This window comes from Thermobia domestica, chromosome 8 (genome assembly GCF_964235325.1).
Source record: "Thermobia domestica chromosome 8, izTheDome1.hap1.1, whole genome shotgun sequence".
In the NCBI taxonomy this organism is placed as follows: Eukaryota; Metazoa; Arthropoda; class Insecta; order Zygentoma; family Lepismatidae; genus Thermobia; species Thermobia domestica.
The window spans coordinates 87,650,000-87,671,293 of NC_137461.1; the positions used below are offsets into that span (position 1 = coordinate 87,650,000).

General features: G+C 41.0%; 1 long non-coding RNA gene and 1 pseudogene across 4 annotated transcripts in view; one reads left to right on the plus strand and one right to left on the minus strand.

Moving 5' to 3' along the window:
* LOC145693035 (uncharacterized) overlaps positions 1 to 21,294 on the plus strand; it is a 348,162-nt gene that overhangs the window by 144,653 nt on the left and 182,215 nt on the right. The gene's annotated exons all lie outside the window — the stretch shown is intronic.
* LOC145693034 (glucose dehydrogenase [FAD, quinone] pseudogene) overlaps positions 1 to 21,294 on the minus strand; it is a 44,095-nt pseudogene that overhangs the window by 2,559 nt on the left and 20,242 nt on the right. The gene's annotated exons all lie outside the window — the stretch shown is intronic.

Here is a 21,294-nt window from a genome sequence, read left to right on the forward strand (position 1 = left end):
TCTAGTGGTGATTAGTGGTCCTTTAAACTCATCTTAACATTTGTGAATTTTATGCTTAAGGAATTAACTTTTACGAAATATCTTTGCCTCATAACTTATTGGTGGGTTATAATAATTTCTTAATGTTACTGAACACCATTTAAGAACTTTTATTAATTTTTTTAACTGTTAGGGGCTGCGGTGGCTCAGTGGTAGAGCGTTCATTTCGGTGGATGGGGTCCCTGGTTCGATCCCAGCTTGCGCCAAGTGAACTTCGTGGTGGACAAACACCGTGTATGTAGTTTCCTCGGGGTTCTCCCGTTTCCTCCTACTTTATTCATTACACCATTACATTCATTTCTTATCATTGCCGTCTCCTTTAGCCTAGCCGGAATAACCGTGGAACGTAAAACTCAAATATTTCATTTCATTTTCTTTGACATTGTTACTAAACACGCTAAATATCACCATGTATCCTCGTCGCCAAAAGTGCCTTTACATCGCCGTGACGGGTATGTGACCGCGCAGTACTCCAAGGAAGGGATGGTTGCATAAGAAATTGTGAATAATTTTGAAGAGTTTTTATTTTGACTAGGGAAATAACGTATGTATAAGGAGTAAAGGAACAGATTTAAAGCATCAGTACACTGTCATCTCTGAAAAGATTCGTATTTTCAGTTTTTCAGTTTATTATCTTCTATGTTCAGTTAATAACTGCTAACAATTGCTACTAGCGAATGTCACTCTTCAGGAATTTACTACGACATGTTCGCAGGACACTTTTCTAAGTCCTAAATGTATGCGTCAATAATTTCTTTTGTCTCACTGTCCTTATTTCAGAATGGAAACTGATTACGCTGAACGTGAATATGTTTCGCTGTCGTAAAGCAAGGTCCGTAATAAATGTAAATAAGGTTCTTCTTATTTAAAAAAAACACAGATGTATTTATTGTTTGTATAGCACAATATAATACAGTAACTAAGCAACATGATAATCCTTAACACCAGCAAGATTTTTTCCAACAGGAGGGGGGGCAGCAAAAGGCCGATATAGAGTTTTTCGATTTATTGCGCTATATATATTAAGTAGGTTCTTAGTCCAAAGGGCTCGAAAAAAAACGGCCCTGTGTCAAAAGAGTACGGGTCAAAACGACCCCGCCTCAAAAAGGCCCAGGTCAAAACAGTCCGGCGTGAAAAAGGCCCGAGACAAAATTATCCCGCGTCAAGAGAGCCAGGAATAAAGCGACCCATCGTGAAAAAGGTCTGCGTCAAACGGGTCCAAGAAAAGGCAGCCCCACGTCAAGAGAGCCCAGGTCATAATGTCTCAGTGTCAAAAGGGCCAGGGTAAATGACCACCGCGACAAAAGGCCCCAAGTTAAAACGGCCCCGAGTCATGAGATCTCAGCGACAAAAGGGAACTGAGCCAAAAGGGCCCGAGTCATTACGGGCCCTGGTCAAAAGGGCCCGCAACAAATTGGCCCTGGGTCAGAAAAGGCCGGGTCATAGGAGCGGCCTCTAAAGGGAACAAGTCAAAAGGACCCCGCAACAAAAGGGCCCGAGTCAAAAGGACCGGTTTCTAAACAGCAAGGGTCAAAAGAGCGACGCAACGAAAAGGCCTGAGTCAAAACAGCCCAGCGTCAAAATTGTACGGGTCAAAAGGGATAAAGTTAAAAGGCCCTGTGTCAAAAGAGCCTGGGTCGAAAGGAACCCTCCTCAAAAGGACCCGAATCAAAGCGGCCCAGCGTGAAAAAGGTCTGGGTATAAGGGTATCCGCGACAAAAGGAAACGACTCAAAACGACCCCGCGTCAAAAGGGCTCGAGTTAAAAGGGGCCTGCGTAAAAAGAGCTCCGGTCAAAAGTATCCCGCCTCAAAAGGGCCCGGGTCAAATCGGAACAGCGTGAAAAAGTTCAGGTCAAAATCGTCCTGCGACAAACAGACCGGAGTAAAAAGAACCCTGTGTTAAGAGAGCTCGAGTCAAAAGGGCTCTATGCCAAACGAACTGTGCCAAAAGGGGCCCCGCTACAAAAATGCCCGAGTCGAAAAGGCCCGGGTCTAAAGCTCTTTGCAACAAACGTTCCCGGGATCAAAACGGCCCAGCGTCAAAAGAGCTCGTGTCAAAAGTGTCCTGCGACAAATAGACCCGAGTCAAAATGGACCTGCGTCAAACAGGCCCAAGTAAAAAGGGCTCCGCGTGAAAAGAGCCCAGGTCAATAGGGCTCGGATAAAAGAACCCCCCGACAAAAGGCCCGGGTTCAAAATATCTCTGCAACAAAAGGACCCGAGTCAAAAGGACCTGTGTGAAAGGGTCTCCGCGACAGAAGGCCCCGTGTCAAAATGGCACCAAGTCTAAAGGGCCCAGGTTAAATGGGCTTGAGTTAAAAGGGCCCTGCGTCAAGAACCCGGCTCAAAAGGATCCCGCGAAAAAAAACCCGAGTCAAAAGGTCACTACGTCATACGGACCCGAGAAGAAACGGCCCCGCGTTAAAAGAGCGCAAGTCAAAAAGTCTGCAGGTCAAAAGGGCCTAGCGACAAAAGGCCCCGAGTAGAAACGGCCCCGCGTGAAAAGGAGCCGAGTCAAAAGACCCCGCGACAAATGGTCCTGTGTCCCGGTCCGAAAGAGGCCGGGTCAAAGGGATGCAACTCAAAAGGGCACGGTTCAAACCAGCCCCGCTAGAAAAGAACCCGCGTCAAAAAGGCCTGCGTCAAAAGGTCTCTTCGACAAAAGTGCCCGAGTCAAAACGATCCCGCGTCAAAAGGGCCCGGGTCAAAACAGCCCAGAGTGAAATGTCCAGGTCAAAAGTCTCCGCGAAAAAAGAGTCCAAGTCAAAATGGCCCGGGTCGAAAAGACTTGAGTTAAAAGTTTCCGGGATAAAACGACCGAGCGTGAAAAAGACCTGGGTCAAAATGGTCCCGCGACAAAAAGAACCGAGTCCAAAGGGCCCTACGTCAAACAAGCCCGAGTATAAACAGCCCCGCGTCAAGAGAGTCTAGAAAAAATAAAGAAACATTCGCAATAATGTTACCTCGCCGGTTTTGAATGCTTAAGGCACCGGCTGAGAGTTACGCGGCTGAGCGAATGTAAAAAAGGAGCACAGGTCAAAAGATCTGCGGGTCAAAAGGCCCCGCGAGAAAAGTCTCCGAGTCAAAAGATCTCCGCAACAAAAGGGCCAGAGTCACAACGGCCCCGCTACAAATGGATACGAGTCGAAACAGCCCGCGCCAAAAGAGCTTGGTGAAAGGGCCCCGCGACAAACTGGCCCTACATTAAAAGAGCCCGGGTCAAAAGGACCCGCCTCTAAAGGACACGAATGAAAATAGCCCCGCTACTAAAAGGCCAGAGTCAAAACGGCCCCGCGTCAAAATTGCCCGGGTCAAAAGGAATCGAGTGAAAAGAGTCCTGCGTCAAAGCAGACTGGGTCGAAAGAACCCTGCCTCAAAAGGGCCCGAGTCTTATGGCCCAGCATGAAAAAGGTCTGGGCGTAAGTTCTCCGCGACAAAAATGCACGAGTCAAAATGGCCCCGCGTCAAAATTGCTCGGGTCAAAAGGAATCGAGTTAAAAGAGTCCTGCGTCAAAGGAGACTGGGTCGAAAGAGCCCTGCCTCAAAAGGGCCCGAGTCTTACGGACCAGCATGGAAAAGGTCTGGGCGTAAGTGCTCCGCGACAAAAATGCACGAGTCAAAATGGCCCCTAGTCAAAGTTACCTGGTAAATACGGTTTCACGTGCAAAAAGCCTGAGATAAAAGCAAGAGTGAAAATCAGGTATGCACGAGGGGATAATATCCCCTTCGCAAGTTGAAGTGATTGTGCAAAGGAAGGAGAAACATCTGTAGTTATTATTAACAAATAGTAAATTTGAATGGTGATATTAATTTTGTTTTTTTGTTAATTGTTCTGCAACAATCTCTATCGCTTCTCCATCAAAGTTCACTTGCTCTTCCGACCTTCTGAATCAAACCTTATCTATTATTGACTTTCCCCTTAGGTCTAAAATTCCATTTTAACCCCTGGATCAAAGTATAGAATGAAAAATATTCTGTGGAAAAGATTAGTTTAATGTTGCTCTGAGAAGACATATGTGGATCTCTATACAGGGCATTGGAACAGAACAATAATATAGAGTTTTTCGATTTATTGCCCTATATATATTAAAAGTCATAGTTTATCATTGATAGCGTATATCCTCTTACTTTTTAAAATTGCCACAGTAGCCTATTAGTCAGAACTTACATCTCCAGATATAATGTAAAGAGAAGAGAAGGAAGGAGATATGCCCACTGGCCTAACTAGTTTTACTGTGTCCTGGATCGATTCATTCCATACGTGATCGATTTGCTCATACCCTCCTGCCCCACGCATTTCAGCTGCTGCGTTATATATATATATATATATATATATATATATATATATATATATATATATATAAGGTTTGTCCGGAAAGTAATAGGACTGAGTCGATTTTTAAAAAAATATTGAGCCAATCGTTACAATTCTTTGAAAACTTTCAAAATAGGCTCCTTCTGCGTCGATGCAGCGCTGCCAGCACGATTTCCAAGCATTGAAGGCGTTACGGAAGTCATTCTCCGGAATAACCTTGAGAGCCGCGGTGCAAGCTGCTTTGATCTCCTCTGTCGTCTCAAAATGCTTGCCTTTCATCGGGCGTTTCAGGCGAGAAATCAAAAAGAAGTCCGGGGGCCACATCTGGGCTGTAGGGCGGCTGCGGAAGCGTTGGGTTGCCGGCCTTGGTCAGGAAGCTATTCACAAGAAAGGCGGTGTGGGCCGGAGCGTTGTCGTGGTGCAGCTTCCAGTCAGCTCCGATGTCTGGTCGGACCCGATTGACCCTTTGTTTGAGTCTCTTGAGCACTTCCACGTAAAACTTGGCGTTGACGGTTTGTCCAGGAGGAACAAATTCATATGGGACGAAGCCTTTGATGTCAAAAAAGACAATGAGCATCGTTTTCACTTTGGATTTGCTCATTCTTCTCTTTTTGGGCGAGGAGATGCCGGAGTGTGCCACTCGGAAGATTGCCTCTTTGTCTCGGGATCATACTCAAAGATCCCTGATTCATCACCTGTGATTACTTTTTTCAAAAATTGGGGGTCACTTTTACATATGTTCAAATTTTCTTGGCACAATTCCACTCGTCGCAATTTCTGGTCGTCAGTGAGCACTTTTGGGACAATCTTCGCGAACACCTTGCGCATGTTCAAAGGCTCCGTCACAATTTCATGAACCACAGTTTTTGGTAAATTTAACATCTGGGCAATTAAACGAATACTTAGTCGACGGTCTGAGTTCAAAACTTCGCGCACACGAGTCACATTGTCGGTGTTTGTCGAAGTCGATGGTTTTCCATCACGGTCTTCATCGGCGACCTCTTCCCGGCCCTCCGAAAAGGCCTTGTGCCACCGAAACACACCACTTCTTGCTAAAGCATCATCTGGGTAAGCCTGCTTGATCATATCAAACGTCTCTGTCGCAGATTTACCGAGTTTAACACAGAATTTAATCGCGTACCTCTGCTCTAACGAACGCTGCATTTTCGGCTTGCACCACTCAGAAACACGTCGCGCGAAAAAGCCTGTCCTGACTCTCCGTGTGCTCGGAGACAACTGACCAGCTGATCGTTCGTTAGCTAGGAACGCCCTCTACTGGATTCAGTCAGTGCGCGCACGCTCCGAAGTACAATCATGGCGGAATAAAATCAGTCTTATTACTTCCCGGACAAACCCTATATATATATATATATATATATATATATATATATATATATATATATATATATATATATATATATATATATAATAACAGTATACAAAGTTATTTTTATTAAGAAATCTAAGTTTTTACATATCTGTTTCCTAAGTTATCACTACATACTTAACTCGTAACTACTATCGTGGGGGATCAAATTTGACCTCCGCAAACACATTTCTAGCTGTGGACAATATATATATATATATTGTTTCACTGAGGCTTCAGTCGTCCATTCTCAGTTGACCTTGCTAGGGGGCCGAGGTGGCTCAGTGATAGAGTATTCACCTCTGGTGCATGGGGTCCTGGGTTTGATCCCAGCCCGCGCAAAGTGAACCTTGTGCTGGATAAACACTGTGTGCGTGGGTTTTCTCGGGGTTCTCCAGTTTCGTCCCACTTTCTTCATTCCACCATTTCATTCATTTCTCATTATCGCCGCCTCCTTTACCCTAGCCGGCATAATCGTGGGTCGTAAAACTTAACGGTTGCATTTTTTTCAGTTGATCTTGAGATTTCGTAGCGACTTGTTGTTCGTGTCCATGCACTTTGTTGTTTCGATAGTTTCGGACCTCTGGGGTCGAAATTTTCCCCAGGATAGTACTTGCGCTATACGTTTCCTGCATTACATTTTTTCTGTGGTTTTCTTGGGGAGTGTTACGGAGATGTGTGCAGAACTCGGAACTGGCAGATTTTGCAGAAGGTGGTTTCTTGCAATTTTCTATAGAATACTGGACGTTGCATGCTTAAATAGCCTTGTTTTTTTACCATCTTTCCAACGAACCAAGAAGACTTCAGAGACGAGACTTCATGAGGAGTATTACGATGACTCTCGCTCAAGATCACCTAAAAGTAAGAGGCGAATGCGGGACACTTTCTCGTAGGCTTCGGCAGTCATTGTTACGACTAACTGATAAGAACATCAATGAAGACTGTCCGCAAACAGATTCTCTAGCTAAAAGGAGGAGATGTGCTATTTGTCCTCGAATTGATGACATAAAACGTTCTTGGATTTGTTCTATGTGCAACCGAAATGTGCATAAAGGTCAATCAAGAAAAATCACTATATATACTGACTGTCAGTAGAAGAACTAAAGTGTCTATATTTGCTCTGTGTCTAATGGATATGTGATTAAGACACATTTAGGGGTCGTCCACATATTACGTAACGCGGCAAGGAGGGAAGGGGGTTCGGCCTTGCGTTATGAAGAGTGATAAGGGGGAGGAGGGACTTTAGGTCTTCGCTACGTAACAGTTTTTTCTGTTGTATTTTTTATTTTTATTCTCAGATTTATATGCAATCTTTTAAACAAATAATTTTATTGTTTTTTACTTTTTTATAAATTTGCTAGAATACCCGTTTTTCATACGGGGAGAATACGTTTCATTTTGGATATATAGGGCACCAAAACTGTCACCATCAACTTACGGACTCCAAAAACTATGGATTCGACACAAATATCGGTCATATTCGATCACTTATATATATCTCCCCTTCCCCAAGTTGCATGGCCAAATTTTAATTTAAACGGCATCGAAAGTGTTACTGTTCATCTCAGCGACTCCTAACACCATGGTCTCGACTCTAATATCAGTCATTTTCGAACATTTTGTATATGTCATCCTCCACTTTACCCAAGTTGCGGGGTGAATTTGGATTTAAACTGCATCGAAAGAGTCACTGTTTATCTCAGCGACCCCGAAATCTATGCATTTGACACTAACATCGTTCATTTTCAATCATTTTTTATATATTGCCCCTCCCCCAAGTTGCACCTTCAAAGTAAAATGATAAAAAACATCCCAGGTCAGAACTTCATCTATGTTGAAAATTTGAACGAGATCGGTCGGATGGTTAAGAGTTATTAAGTTACAAGCATAGTCACTTTCATTATATATATATATATATATATATATATATATATATACATACGAGGGTTGGAACTTAAATAGTGGCAACACTGCTGTGGAGACACTATGCAATGAAATGTACTAGTGGCGCTGATAGCGCACGTTGTTGACATATCTACCTAACCTCCGAGCAAATAGACTCGCCCGTCCCACGTCACTGGCAGGCGCACAAGCGAGGGAAGCACAAATCACTTGTGAGCAAGCGGTCTAACGTAAAGGTGTCAAATTCGCTAGTGGACAGTGGACAGTGATCCACGCCTGACGATTAGCGAGCTCGCCCACGAAACCGGATTAGCGCGTAAGACTGTGCTTCGCATTCTGAAGGAAGCCTGGGCATGCGCAAAACTGCATCACAATGGGTTCCGCATGAGTTGATGGAAATGCAAAAATGGATGCGTTACGACGCTGCTCAGACGCACTTGGAGCGGTATGAGCGCGAAGGCGAGGCTTTTTTACGCCGTATCGTAACACTGGATGAGACATGGGCCAGATCTTACGAGCCAACACTGAAACGCCAATCCAACGAATGGCGTCATTATGGGTCGCCGCGAAAGTCGAAAGTGCGTCAGAGCCCCAGTATGGTGAAAGTTATGGTGTGTTATCCTAACGCATTACGTTCCTCCAAGGCTGACCGTCAATGCCCTAATCCGGTTTCGTGGGCGAGCTCACGAATCGTCAGGTGTCGATCACTGTCCACTAACGCGGTAACAGCTTGCACTTCTTCTTCAGAGACGCTAGGACGACCTGCCCGATGCATGTCCGCCACAGTTTGCCGACCTTCGTTAAAGGTTTTTACCCACCGTGCCACTGTTCTGTACGGCAATGCCGATTCCCCACACGCCTCTTGAAGCCCTTGATGACACTGTCGTGCTGTACGACCTCTGACACATTCAATCTTGATCTAACTCCGTTGTTCCTGTTTCGAAAACATAGTGACACCTGACACCTTTACGTTAGACCGCTCGCTCACAAGTGATTTGTGCTTCCCTCGCTTGTGAGCCTGCCGGTGACGTGGGATGGGCGAGTCTACTTGCTCCGAGGTTACGTAGGTATGTTAACAACGTGCGCTATCAGCGCCACTAGTACATTTCATTGCATAGTGTCTCCACAGCAGTGTTGCCACTATTTAAGTTCCAACCCTCGTATATATATCGATATAGATAAATAAATATTCCTATTGTTTTGGAAAATAGCGAACTATAGCCTATATAAATTGAATCATACAGAAAAGATTCGAAGACGCACTAGACACCAGCGTAAATGGTGGCGAATCCTGCATGTATTACAATACAATAAAACTCCGTTTTGTGGCTATCGCAGCATTGGATTTAGGGAACACGCTTTTCCGGAGTTAGTTGTTAGTGATCGTAACCACCGCCTGAAAATGCCCTCATGTTCCCACTAGTATTGCTATTTCTGAGAATGTTATCTGAAACCTTTGATTTGAATCATTACTCACTCTATTCTTCTAAGGGGTTTTGCATGGGAAACAGAAGAAATTCTTTTTCGTGAAATTATATTTTCCGCGATGGAACGATCCAGGATTTGTAGATCAAAATAAGATATTAAAAAACCTAATTCGTCGGATATTATCTCGTACTATTATAAATTTTTGATTTTTGAATTTGAATATTTCTGAAGAAATTGAGTTTATTCGCATTCTCGCACTGATTTAGGGCAAGAAGAATATGAAAAGAGGTAAACTGAAGTCCGAAGTCCAAAAAAGATGCTCGAGAGCTTCTTCACAAACGAGATGTCCCTGCTTCTTCACATGTGCAGCTACTTTGAATCTGTGGTCGATGAGGAAGGCAACTTTGCATCGTCGAAACTGGCGAATTTCAAATGCATGAAGCATCCTGGATCCCTGAAAAAGAGATCGATGTTAGTTCTTCAGATCCTGTTCCACCTTCATCTTCCTTGTCAGTACGAGGGTCACTACGAAAGTTTTCAGATGTGAAATAACTTACTTAAAATCAATTTAACACTTACATTTTCTCAAAGTATTCACCATTACACTGTACACACTTTTGTATCCTCGAAAGCCACTTTTGGAAGCAGTGTTGCCAGCCTTTTTCTTCAAGTGTTGAAAGTTCGTTCTCGTAAGCCACTACAGCTTCTTCAGGGCTGCAAAATCTCTTCCCACGCATGCGATCTTTGATCCCGGGGAACAGAAAAAAATCACACGGGGCCTGGTCAGGGCTATACGGCGAATGAGACATAAGTTTGACCTCCCTAGATTCTAAAAACTGAATTGTGATATTGACCATGTGTGCGGACGCGTTGTCATGATGAAGCAGGATCCCACGCAATCCAGTTCTTGGACGCCGTTCCCGAAGGTTCTGGAACACTTTTGTTAGGCAAAGAGTAGTGTACCATTGAGCAGTAACAGTCCTTTGTTCTTCAAGTGGAACAGTAGCAACATGGCCAGATTTGGAGAAGAAAGTTGCGACCATATTCTTCCCCACACTTCGCGGTCGCTTCACTTTCGTGGGTGGATTTTCGTCCGGAAAGATCCAAACTGTAGACTGGCGTTTAGTTTCAGAGTCAAATTGATAGATCCAAGTCTCATCACCAGTAACAATGTCAGAGACGCGTCGAGAATTGCCTCCATCAAATCTTGCAAGCATTTCTTCACACCATTACACACGCATGCGCTTCTGCTGTTCAGTCAAAGTGTGAGGCACCCAACGAGATGAAACCTTCATGAACCGAAGATGAACATGAAGAATTTTTGTTACTGCTGGCGATCCAATGTTCACTGTAGATTCAATGTCCTTGAAAGTTGTTCGAGGATTTTCTCGAATCATTTGTTCCACAGCGGCCATGTTTTCATCTGACACAGCTTTTGCAGGACGTCCAGCTCTCTCTCCATCTTTAAGCGATGTCCGGCCTCTTCTGAATTTACCAAACCACCGAAAAATTGTAGCACGGGAATTAGCAAGGTCCCCAAATGCCCCCTGCAAACGGTCAAGGCTTTGTGTCTCGTTCAATCCAATTTTGAAATCGTAAAGGATCATTCCCCGAAAAGGTTCCCTTTCGAGCTCCATTCTAGACAGCCGAATACTGATCACATCAACAAACAAGTGAAGGTGATACGCCGTTGAAACCTGCTTCGCTTCTTTGCTCTGGATACCACTACCGAACGCAATTGTTGGAATTCAAATACTGTGCCACAACAATGCGTATCTCAAAACTTTCGTAGTGACCCTCGTTGTCATCATCTGACCGAAAAGGATAGGTGTGATCTCCTTGGGAAACGACAGTATGCAGTTTTGAAGAATTAGGACTGTTAATTAAGCAATCTTATGGGGTTAAAATATTATTACCATCCTACCATTTTCTAATACGTACCGGTACTTTGATTTATTAGTGAAAAATACTACAAATATATTCAGAAAAAGAGCATTTTGTAATAAAATTTCTGCTATTAAAAATAGTTTTTATTATAATAACTCCCAAAATAAGGAAAATTGGTGAGAAAACAAAAATCCAAAAGTGTTACGTAACGAACGGGGGAGGGGTTCAGCCTTGCATTACGAAGTGTGACAAGGGGGAGGGAGAGGATAAAAATTGGTCAAAAGTAGCGTTACGTAATATGTGGACGGCCCCTTAAGACTAATCATTGTGTGTATTGGTAGGTAGCCAAGCAGGTAGCTGTAGCCAGCCCAAAAATATGAGGGGCGGTAGAAGTTAGGGGGCCGATCCAACCATATTATAGTTCATCATTATAGTATAGCAGTTCATTTGCAAGCCTACCGTGAATATTTTAGGGGGCATACGCAGGGTGGGTCCTGGGGGTCCGCCCTCCAAAATCCCGACTTTTAAAAAATGTAATCCACTTTTAGGGGCAATTTTAGAAATTTTCATATAATTTAGCCTCAAATTGTATTTGGACCCCTCCAAAACGCTTTACGCCCCTCCCGAAATAAATTTCTGGGTACGTCCCTGTTAGGGGAAACAGTAAAACTTTAGGGGGGCCCGGCACCCTAGTTCCCCTGTGGATACGGGCCTGCAGCCAAGCAACTAGTCAAACACAAAAGCATCAATTGTCAGCTTTTTGAATGACAAGTTACATTTTCTCAGTACTAATATAATTGAATGCTTTTTTTACATAAAAATAAGTTTATTTTCATATTTTATTTTCGGATAACAAAAAACTTTATTTCATTTAAGTATGTTCTTTCGCTTCGTAATAATCTATTACCAAAATACCATTAGTCAAAAAATATTTTGAAAATATCTTTTGTCCCCAAAACTAGTTAAGTCCATTAAAGTATAGCACTAGTAAACGGTCCACAATCAACTGCCAATGGTAACACGTATTAACATATTTTAATTTCAAAACAAATAATGGTGTTAAATCTGACCCCACGATAGTACTTATGCAGTATAAAAATAAGGATATTAGTGAAGAGTTAATATGAATTATGTTAATAGGAAATTAAATTAAAAATAGTTTACTCTACATAATCTAATTTAAGAAAAATAATGATAATAAAATAAAATAATGCAATAATAAAAAGATGGTAATAAAAAGTTTTTTATTGTAATCCTGGATTCTCTCGTGTTGAACAACATGGCTTTCCTCAATGCAGCCTCCAGAAGGGCGATAAATACGTATTATGAAGCCCTCCAGTTCACATTTTTGGTTAGCCAACCACATATCAAGAAATGTCTCAAATTTATTTTTCAGACCTGCCCCCTCTCCCCCTCAAAACTTCCTGGATCTGTCCGTGATATCGGTTGTTGCCAATTAACTGATAATAGTCATAGCGTACCTTTTGAAATGTTTTCAAACGCTCTTTGCATAAGGAACAGTTTTCCGTATTCTTTATTTTTTCCTTTCTTTTTTTTCGCCTTTTACTGTGCTGGAAAGGGACTCCATGAGCAGTGTTTGGCACACGACCCACTCGGGAGAGTAATGCTCCCAGAAGTACGTTTTTTTCGCGCGCTACTCTAGTCAGCTGTTCTAAACGCTATCCTAGCCAGTTGTTTTAAGTTGGTCACAAAATTTATATCATGGGGTACAAGGGGAACAAAACGAGCCCTGCGGGGTTTCTAACCCGTTCCTACTACTACTTATCTGCACAAAAGTAAGTAAATCACTTTTTTGAATATTATTTTCATATTATTTTAATTTAAAAAGTGTTATAAAAATATTTTTAAAATGTAAAAAAAATCCTCGAGCTGGGTTTGAACTCACGCCAAAAGGGACTTTTATTAATAGTATATAGCGCTAGCCCACTCGGCCACGAAGACCGACAACAACAATTCTTTGACTTCTGCTATTTAAATGCAACGTGGCAAGAAATTGATAACACCAACCAATCAAAACTGTGTTTCTCGTTCCTACTTCCGAGAGCATTACTCTCCTAAGCTAGTCCTTTTGGCACAAGCTATGTGCGAGCAGCTCTGAAGTTGAATGTTTTCAAGGCCAAGGCCGCCAACACATTTTGATAAGTACACTGTCGCGTGATTCACCCTTAGGGAGTGAGTATGCCACAGCAGTTGCGTTGTGTGTTTCCGTATGATACTGAGATATTTCTTTGGCAGGAAAATAGTTTTGTAAGGAACCAAAGACGACTGAATATAAAAAAAATTTAAAAGGTATACTCGGCCTGCCAGACTTACATGGCGGGCTTTACTTTGATGAATAAGGACAACCACTACCACAGTGCATGTTGTGGCACGAAAGTTGTAGTCTACGTGTCTGCCATGAGTTGGTCAGCTGTGTTTGCACACATCAGGCTTGACTTTCGTTTGTTGAGTACAGCACCTGAAATCCATTCATAATTCGATATGAAGGTTTCAACAAGTGACAGTTCTTGTGGATTGTTAATATGTTTTAGCTACTAAATGAGTGTCTTCATTATTCGATTTAAAAAGAACAAATAAAGCTTTTTACTTTGGGTTTTCTGTTTTCCAAGTCTAGAGGCATTGTAGATCACATTATGTATGGTTTCACGCCTTTCTGCGTCGAGACATAGGAGGTGATGACGTCAAAACTTTAAAAAAATATTTTGTTATTAGGCCGATATTTATTTTTTTTATTTTTTTTTGGCGGATTTACTTTTGCAACTAGAAGATTGAAATTTTGCACAAACATGCAGTCCACCGGACAAAATTTATCAGATTTTTCAGGTGATCTCTGCGTTAACACTGGGGTCCATAGGGGCAAAAAAGTAAAAAAAAATATTTTTAACCAAAAAAATCTCTTTTTTTCGCGATTTTCACGCCTTAGATACACGATGGAGAAATGTGAATGGTATCGTTTGAAAGCCAGTTCTGAAGAGAATTATGTACGACCCACGATTCTAGGATAAATAGGGGTGTCTCAAGGAAACTTCTACACACGATCCTGTTTTATACGGGAATCTGGGGTAAACACGTTACCACTACACCACCGATTGTTTTAGCCAAACTTTGTTTAACAAATGGTGTAGTGTTTCTTTCTGAGAACGACAACACGAAAAGTTCATACTGCAGATCAATGATGTCTTTGGAATGTCCTGGTAATTACCTTGCCCGTCGGATTATTAAAACATATTTCCCAACCAACATTCGTAAATCGTCTCTATCATGATACAGGTGTTTGCTTTCATATTCTTACGTAATGCTTGTCCAGTGTGATAAGTCGATTCTTCACAATCACATTGTAAAAATATTAACTTTGACGTGAATAAGATTTGAACCTATGTTAGATAGATGTATTATGCATAAAGCCACTGCGTTACCCGAACACTTTCATGCCACCTGAAATTAGAAGCCAAATATTACTTACTTTAGGTGTAATCTTTGGAACGAATCAAAGTGCACAACGAAATTGATTTATTCGACGGCCTAGAGAGAAATTAGTGCCCACTAATAAATGAAGGAAATGCATACAATCCAGGAAAAATTACAGAAATAAAACATATTTTCAGTAATTTCGTCGTGCAAGTTCAAAAGTACGGCAATAATAATAATAATAATAATAATAATAATAATAATAATAATAATAATAATAATAATAAATGTGTACATTCACACTATAGTAGTCTATTATTATTATTATTATTATTATTATTATTATTATTATTATTATTATTATTATTAGCATCAATTACCCGCTTCATTGGGTTAAATTGAGAAAAAATATTAATATGGTCCGTTACTCAGTCACTGTTTCGTGTTACTAAAGCCCTCTTTGATATCGGTCATTTTCGTTGTGTTTTTTATATCCTCTCCCATCCCTATGTTGTGGGGCACGGCATCTGCAGTGTCATTGTTGATCTCAGCGAGCCGGAAAACTGTGAATTCGACACTGATATTGGTTATTTCGATCATTTTTATATGTCTCTCCCTCCTCCCACTAGAGGGACTGAATTTGGATTTAAACAGCATCAGATGTGTCACTATTAATCTCAGCGAATCCAAAAATTACAGATACACCACTTATACCAGTAATTTTTCGTTCTTTGTTAAATGTCGCTCCTCCTCTTTATCTCTTTAGTTCCAACGTCCAAGTGATATGACAGAAACCATCTCAGGTTCGAACTTCATCTAGATTGAAAATTTGATCGTGATGGATCATTTGTTTCGCGAGTTATCAACTTTTATTTACACTTTTTAACTTCTCCCTCTCCTCAACCCTAAGCTATATCGTCAAAGTAAATAGATAAGTGCTATCTTAGGCCCGAAACTGATTTGTGTTGAAAATTTAATTGAGATCGGTCGGGTGGTTCAAGAGTGATGAAGTCACAATGACAGCCACTTTCATTTTCAGTTTTTTTTTTTTTTTTTTTTTTTACATGTTCCTCCCTCTCACCGGCCCCTACGTTGCACCGTCAAACTGAAATGACAAAAGTAGTCCCAGATCCGAACCTTATCTATGTTGAAAGCTTTATAGAGATCAGTTGGGTGGTTCAAAAGATTAGGAGCCACACACATAGTTACTTTCAATTTTATAATATAGGTTATTATTATTATTATTATTATTATTATTATTATTATTTGCTTACTTTTGAACTTGCACGGATAAATTACTGCAAAATATGTTTTAATTTCACATTCTTTCCTCGATTGTAAGTTTTTTTTTTTTTTTTTTTTTTTTTTTTTTTTATCAGTGGGCACTTATTTCTCTCTAGGCCGTCGAACAAATCAATTTTGTTGTGCACTTTGTTGCAAATAACGTTACAGGAAGAAGCCGATTCGTTCCAAAGATCAGGGCTAAAGAAAGTAATATTCAGCTTGAAATTTTAGATGACATGATAGTGTAGGGGTAACGCAATGGCCTTATGAATAATATTGCTATCTACGAGAGCCATCCAGAAAGTGGCTCAATGGTAGAGCGTTCACCTCTGGTGCTTGGGGTCCCGGGTTCGATCCCAGCCCCCGCCAAGTGAACTTTGTGGTGGACAAACATCGTGTGCGTGGGTTTTCTCGGGGATATCCCGTTTCCTCCCACTTTCTTCATTCCGCCATTTCATTCATTACTCATCATCACCGTCTCCTTTAGCCTAACCGGCATAACCGTGGGACGTAAAACTTAAAGATTTCATTTCCTTTTTCCATCCAGAAAGTGATACCCGTTTGCGCCGCTTGAAGCGCTGACGACTCGGAAAGCCGCTGGGCAAGGTCATAACGCGTCAGTGGCTTGTAGTGATGGGCAGTTTGGTTCCTTTTCCGGAATCAATTCCTTTGAATCCGTTTCGAAGAAGGATTCGTTCCTCCGGACCGAATCCTTTGGTTCCGCAAAGTTAAATGATTCTATAGTTTTTTCGATTTGATTCCCCCAAACAAGGATTCGTTCCTCTCTGGATCGAATCCTTTGGTTCCGATGAGTTGGAATAATTGTGAGTTCTCATATGGCTCTCCAATTCAATTCCTCCTTTCACCTAAAGTTGTCAAACCACTCTTATCGCCTCAGAAGTTGCTGCAGTGTGGTGGTGTGGGAAATTGGAATGAGTAGAAGCAAAAGAAGGGATTGCCGTGTTTTGAAACATGTTCACAAGGTTCCATTTTTTCCTGATAAGGCAGAGATAATATTGCACATAGAACAAGAGCAGATACAGATATTGTTTGTTTCTTTGAATTTTTCTGTTTTATTAAAGCGTTTTGCTAAGAGTTCACGTTGAAACTGTTAAAGAGTAACAAGTGGTCTTTTTCTTCTATGTTTTTTACATGACTATTAAACGCCAAAAAAAATGTTTGTTATTTTCATTTTTACTATTTATTTCAAACGTAATACCAGCAGCATCAAACGAAGTCTCGGGCTTCCTTGTGTAGGAGTGTCATTTGGGGAGGGCAAGGGGCAATTGTCTATCCTGATTGAGAGAATTACACATTTTTTTAATAAACTGTATAATAATAATAATAATAATAATAATAATAATAATAATAATAATAATAATAATAATAATAAACGTTACGCGCAATTTTGGTTCTCCTCGCGGGAGGCTCGAGTTGTATTTCCAGTGGCAACTGGTGTGGTTCGAGAGGGTGCGGTAGCTCAGTGGTAGAGCGTTCACCTCCGGTGCTTGGGGTTCCTGGTTCTATCCCACCTCGCGCCGTGTGGACCTTGTGGTGCACAAACACCGTGCTCGTGGGTTTTTTCGGGTGTTCCCCGTTTCCTCCCACTCCATTCCACCATTTTATTCATTTCTTATAACCACCGTCTTCTTTAGCCTAACCGGCATAATCGTGGGACGTAAAACTGAAGATTTCATTTTCATTTTTTCGTATGTTTCGGATTTGTCATTAGGTTGTAGACTCACATCACATACATTAATATCTTCGATGCTGAAAGAGAAGCTAAACTCCCTTTCCGTAAAAGTATGAAAGAAGTGTGGTGAATTATGGGAACTCATAAGCAGGGTTTCTTTCACACATATTTCTCAGGGAGTGGGAAAGGGAGTTGAGTTTGTTTAGTTTATCGTCCCTTTCAGTAGCTAGGTTATATAAGACGGGACCTACTGATTAATGTGGAATCTGAACCACATAAGCTTCCGCCGGGAATCGAACCCGGGTTTTCCACGCCAAAGGAGCGTACGATAACCGCTTAGCCACGAAGAAGCTCGAGAGGGAAAGGGATAAGGTAAGTAAATCACTATATCATATCATTCTTGTGCAGGGCATGACCTTTAGGAAATAGTCATATTTTGATCTTACCCTATTGAAGAAAATTTTCTGGATGAATGCCAGAAGGGGAAGAATCTGTAAGGTTTAGGTTCCATTTTTTTATAGCTCGTATTTGCTAAATACAGATGACATACGATTCCCTAGTCTGGTTTAGAATTTCATTCCATTTTTAATGCTGATTGTGAAACAACAAGGCCCTCTTTGATGACAACAAGCGCAACAACAATTGGATTCCCTCAGCATCTTAATAGATGAGTGCCCTTATCATGAATTATCTGATAAAAAAATTTCATTTCAGTTTAATATCCACTATTATGCTCTTTAGGCTAAAACCTAATCAAACAACCAATTGCAAATTTTATATTAGTATAGTGTTATATTGACATTACACCAGAATATATTGAATAAGAATTTGTGTGTTACAGCAAATAGTTTTATTATCCATTTTGCAATAAAAATCTATAGACCTGGTAACGCTGAACACCTGTGAGAAAGTAGAAACAAAAAGAAATAAAGAAAAAAATAGTGATAAGGCTACCAACCGATCTCCCCCTCTCCTCCAGTCGGGACAGCAGTTGCGATGGTCAGAATATTGCAGAAAAGTGACACGAGAGCGCGTAAGATTGCTTGTTTCCAGACATGCGCAGTACGTGCATTATTTGCTTCCCTGTTGTGCAGTGTCGGTCTATTCTTTACTACTGTTTTTGTCCCATCCATATCAATCCGACTCCATTCATATCAATGCACTCGTCTGCTGTTTGGTTCCGTCATCTGGTTCCACCAACCGAATCCACTGATTCAATCCGTTAACTTCCTGAGTGAATCCATTCCATGAGTGAATCCGCCCAAATGAATCCGATTCCTTTCAGGGATTCAATCCTTTCAATCCTCTGAAGGATTCGTTCTTTCGGAACGAATCCTTCCGGAACTACCCATCACTAGTGGCTTGTCTGCCTGCTCTCTGCGAGGTTGCGTGATGCTAGCAGTGCCTGTGTTGTGTCTGTGCTCATTTATAATGATTAAACGAATTGAGAACCCCGCCAGTTGTAAAGTGAGGGCCGTGATTAAATTTCTTAATGAACGAAACGTTCGACCTTGTGAAATTCATCCCAAATTAAAGGAGGTGTATGGAGACAATGCGATGGACGAGTCGTCTGTTCGGCGCTGGTGTCGCAACTTCAACCTGGGGAGGGGGAGTACACACGACGAGGAGCGTTCAGGGAGACCATCTGTCATTACAGACGAACTACTGAGGTCAGTAGACGAATGAGTGAGGAACGATCGGCGCGTCACAATTGATGAACTCTGTGAACATTTTCCTAATGTGTCTCGATTTTCTGGCGGGAAAAAGATTTGACAGTGATGACGAACTTAACGAGGCGTGACTACGTATCTCAATACACTGGTGGCGGAGGACTATGACCCTGGAATACAAAAACTCGTCACACGGTATGACAAATGCCTAAATTTGCTTGGTGATTATGTGGAGAAGTAGTGTAAAGTATGCTCTTTCCAATAAAAATGTGTATATTTGTTAATATGTACTGCTGTGTCTTTATTGCACAAACGGGTACCAATTTCCGGATGACCCTCGTAGCATAGTAATTGTGAACAATCGACTTATCATACTGGACAAGCAATACATAACAATGTGAAAGCAAACACCTGTATCATGATAGAGACGATTTACGAATGTTGGATGGGAAAGAGGACAGGAATTACCAGGACATTCCAAAGACATCGTTGATCTGCAGTATGCAATTTTCGTGTTATCGTTCTCAGAAAGAAACACTACACCATTTGTTAAACAAAGTTTGGCTAAAGCAATCGGTGATGTAGTGGTAACGTGTCAGACTTCCAAATGAAAAATCTTGGTTCGATACTCCATCAGGTAGTATGATTTTTTCGCATAAAATAATGGCTGCAAAAAGAGACTCATCTTCTGATGGAGAACTTACAAGGCATCACTAGCGACAGTTCGAGTATATAGTGTGTGCGTTCTATATCATACACTGCAATAGTAAGTATGCTTCATATTTATATTCGTCCCGTCCCTCTCTCTTTCTTTCTTGACGTTTCCCTATCTGTCTTTGCATCTTTCACTTCTCTAGTTCTCTCCCTCTCACACATACATGCAGTTCATATTCCAAAGTTAAAACGGAGCAGAAGCCTGGTCCGGGGAATATAATTAACTGTTAACTTCGGCGACGTGTTTTTCGTGCTCTGGGGATAACATCAACGGCGCTAGTCATCTCTGACAGAAATACTGTTTAAACGCAAGGAAATAAGTAAAATATCTTTTTTATCCTCTGGGTTACCGAATCTCAGTTGAATTACCGGTTCACTACGGATTTAAATTCCTTGATCCAGTGGTGGTCTATAACCTAACCAACATCATACGACTGACACGATGATGCGTATGAGCTCTTAGCGTGTTCTTTCTCTCTGTGCAAATTACGTTATATTCGGTAGAGATGAAATCAATGCTGGATGTTCGGAACAGATAACTCTTCGGAAAAGACTAGAAAATGGTACCTCTCTGGTTATTTGAAAACAAAATTTCATTTTACTAGTTCGACACAATATTTGTTCCCGTCCTATAATTCAATGTGTTTTATAATTCAATATGTTATTTATTGAAATTTGAAAGATGCTACATCTATGAGAAACATGAACTTTTCCTTTCCAACATTTGTAGCTTTCCATTACGATACAGTTTGGACTTTTAATATAGGTTATATCTGATAGATATTTAGCAATAAAATAGCACTCTTCAATTTTCTCTTTTTCTTTCTTTCTCTTTTCTTTTCGTTTCTTTTTTTTTCGTTCAGTTCGCATTAGTAGTCTGAAATGGAAGATATGACCAACGCTGTCTACTGGGTATATTAGAATGTATTTTGGATCATTACGTCCAACGAACATTACCGATTTTGCAATCGAACCACGCGGAAACAAAGCATGTGTGTTAAACCTTTGACATTATCCTAGATGTGTCTCGAAGATCTACAGTTCTACTTGAAATTGAGTATGCTATCCATTATGAAAGTAACATAATAAATATTTAAAGGATCGTCTGTATATTCGAATAGTTCTGAAAAACTATGTAAAAACAAACATTATTTCTATATTACTGTTGGATTTCTAGAAACGGAACTTTATAATGTTAGGTTATTTTCTTACTACGTTTGAATTCCACAGTTTTATCTGTTCTCCCGTTACTTTTTCTTCTTCTCCTCTCCTTTCCTCTTCTTTCTCTCTCTCTCTGCTCATTTCTGAATCTCTGTGTAATAGACATTCATTGGTTTCAATTTTTCATTGTGTTTGTTTCAGTTTCTCCCTACATCAACCTATGAATCTTGTTTCGTCTCTTTTTTGTTATTTCTTTTTATCTATACTAATACATGTATAGTTTGAAATAAAAATTGCGCTCATGTTGTTAGCTAATTTTAGTATGGAAGAGAAGAAAGGAGGTGAGAGAGGGGTCTCTTTACCTGACACGACTATGTGATAAGATGTATATTTGGTGGCCTAACT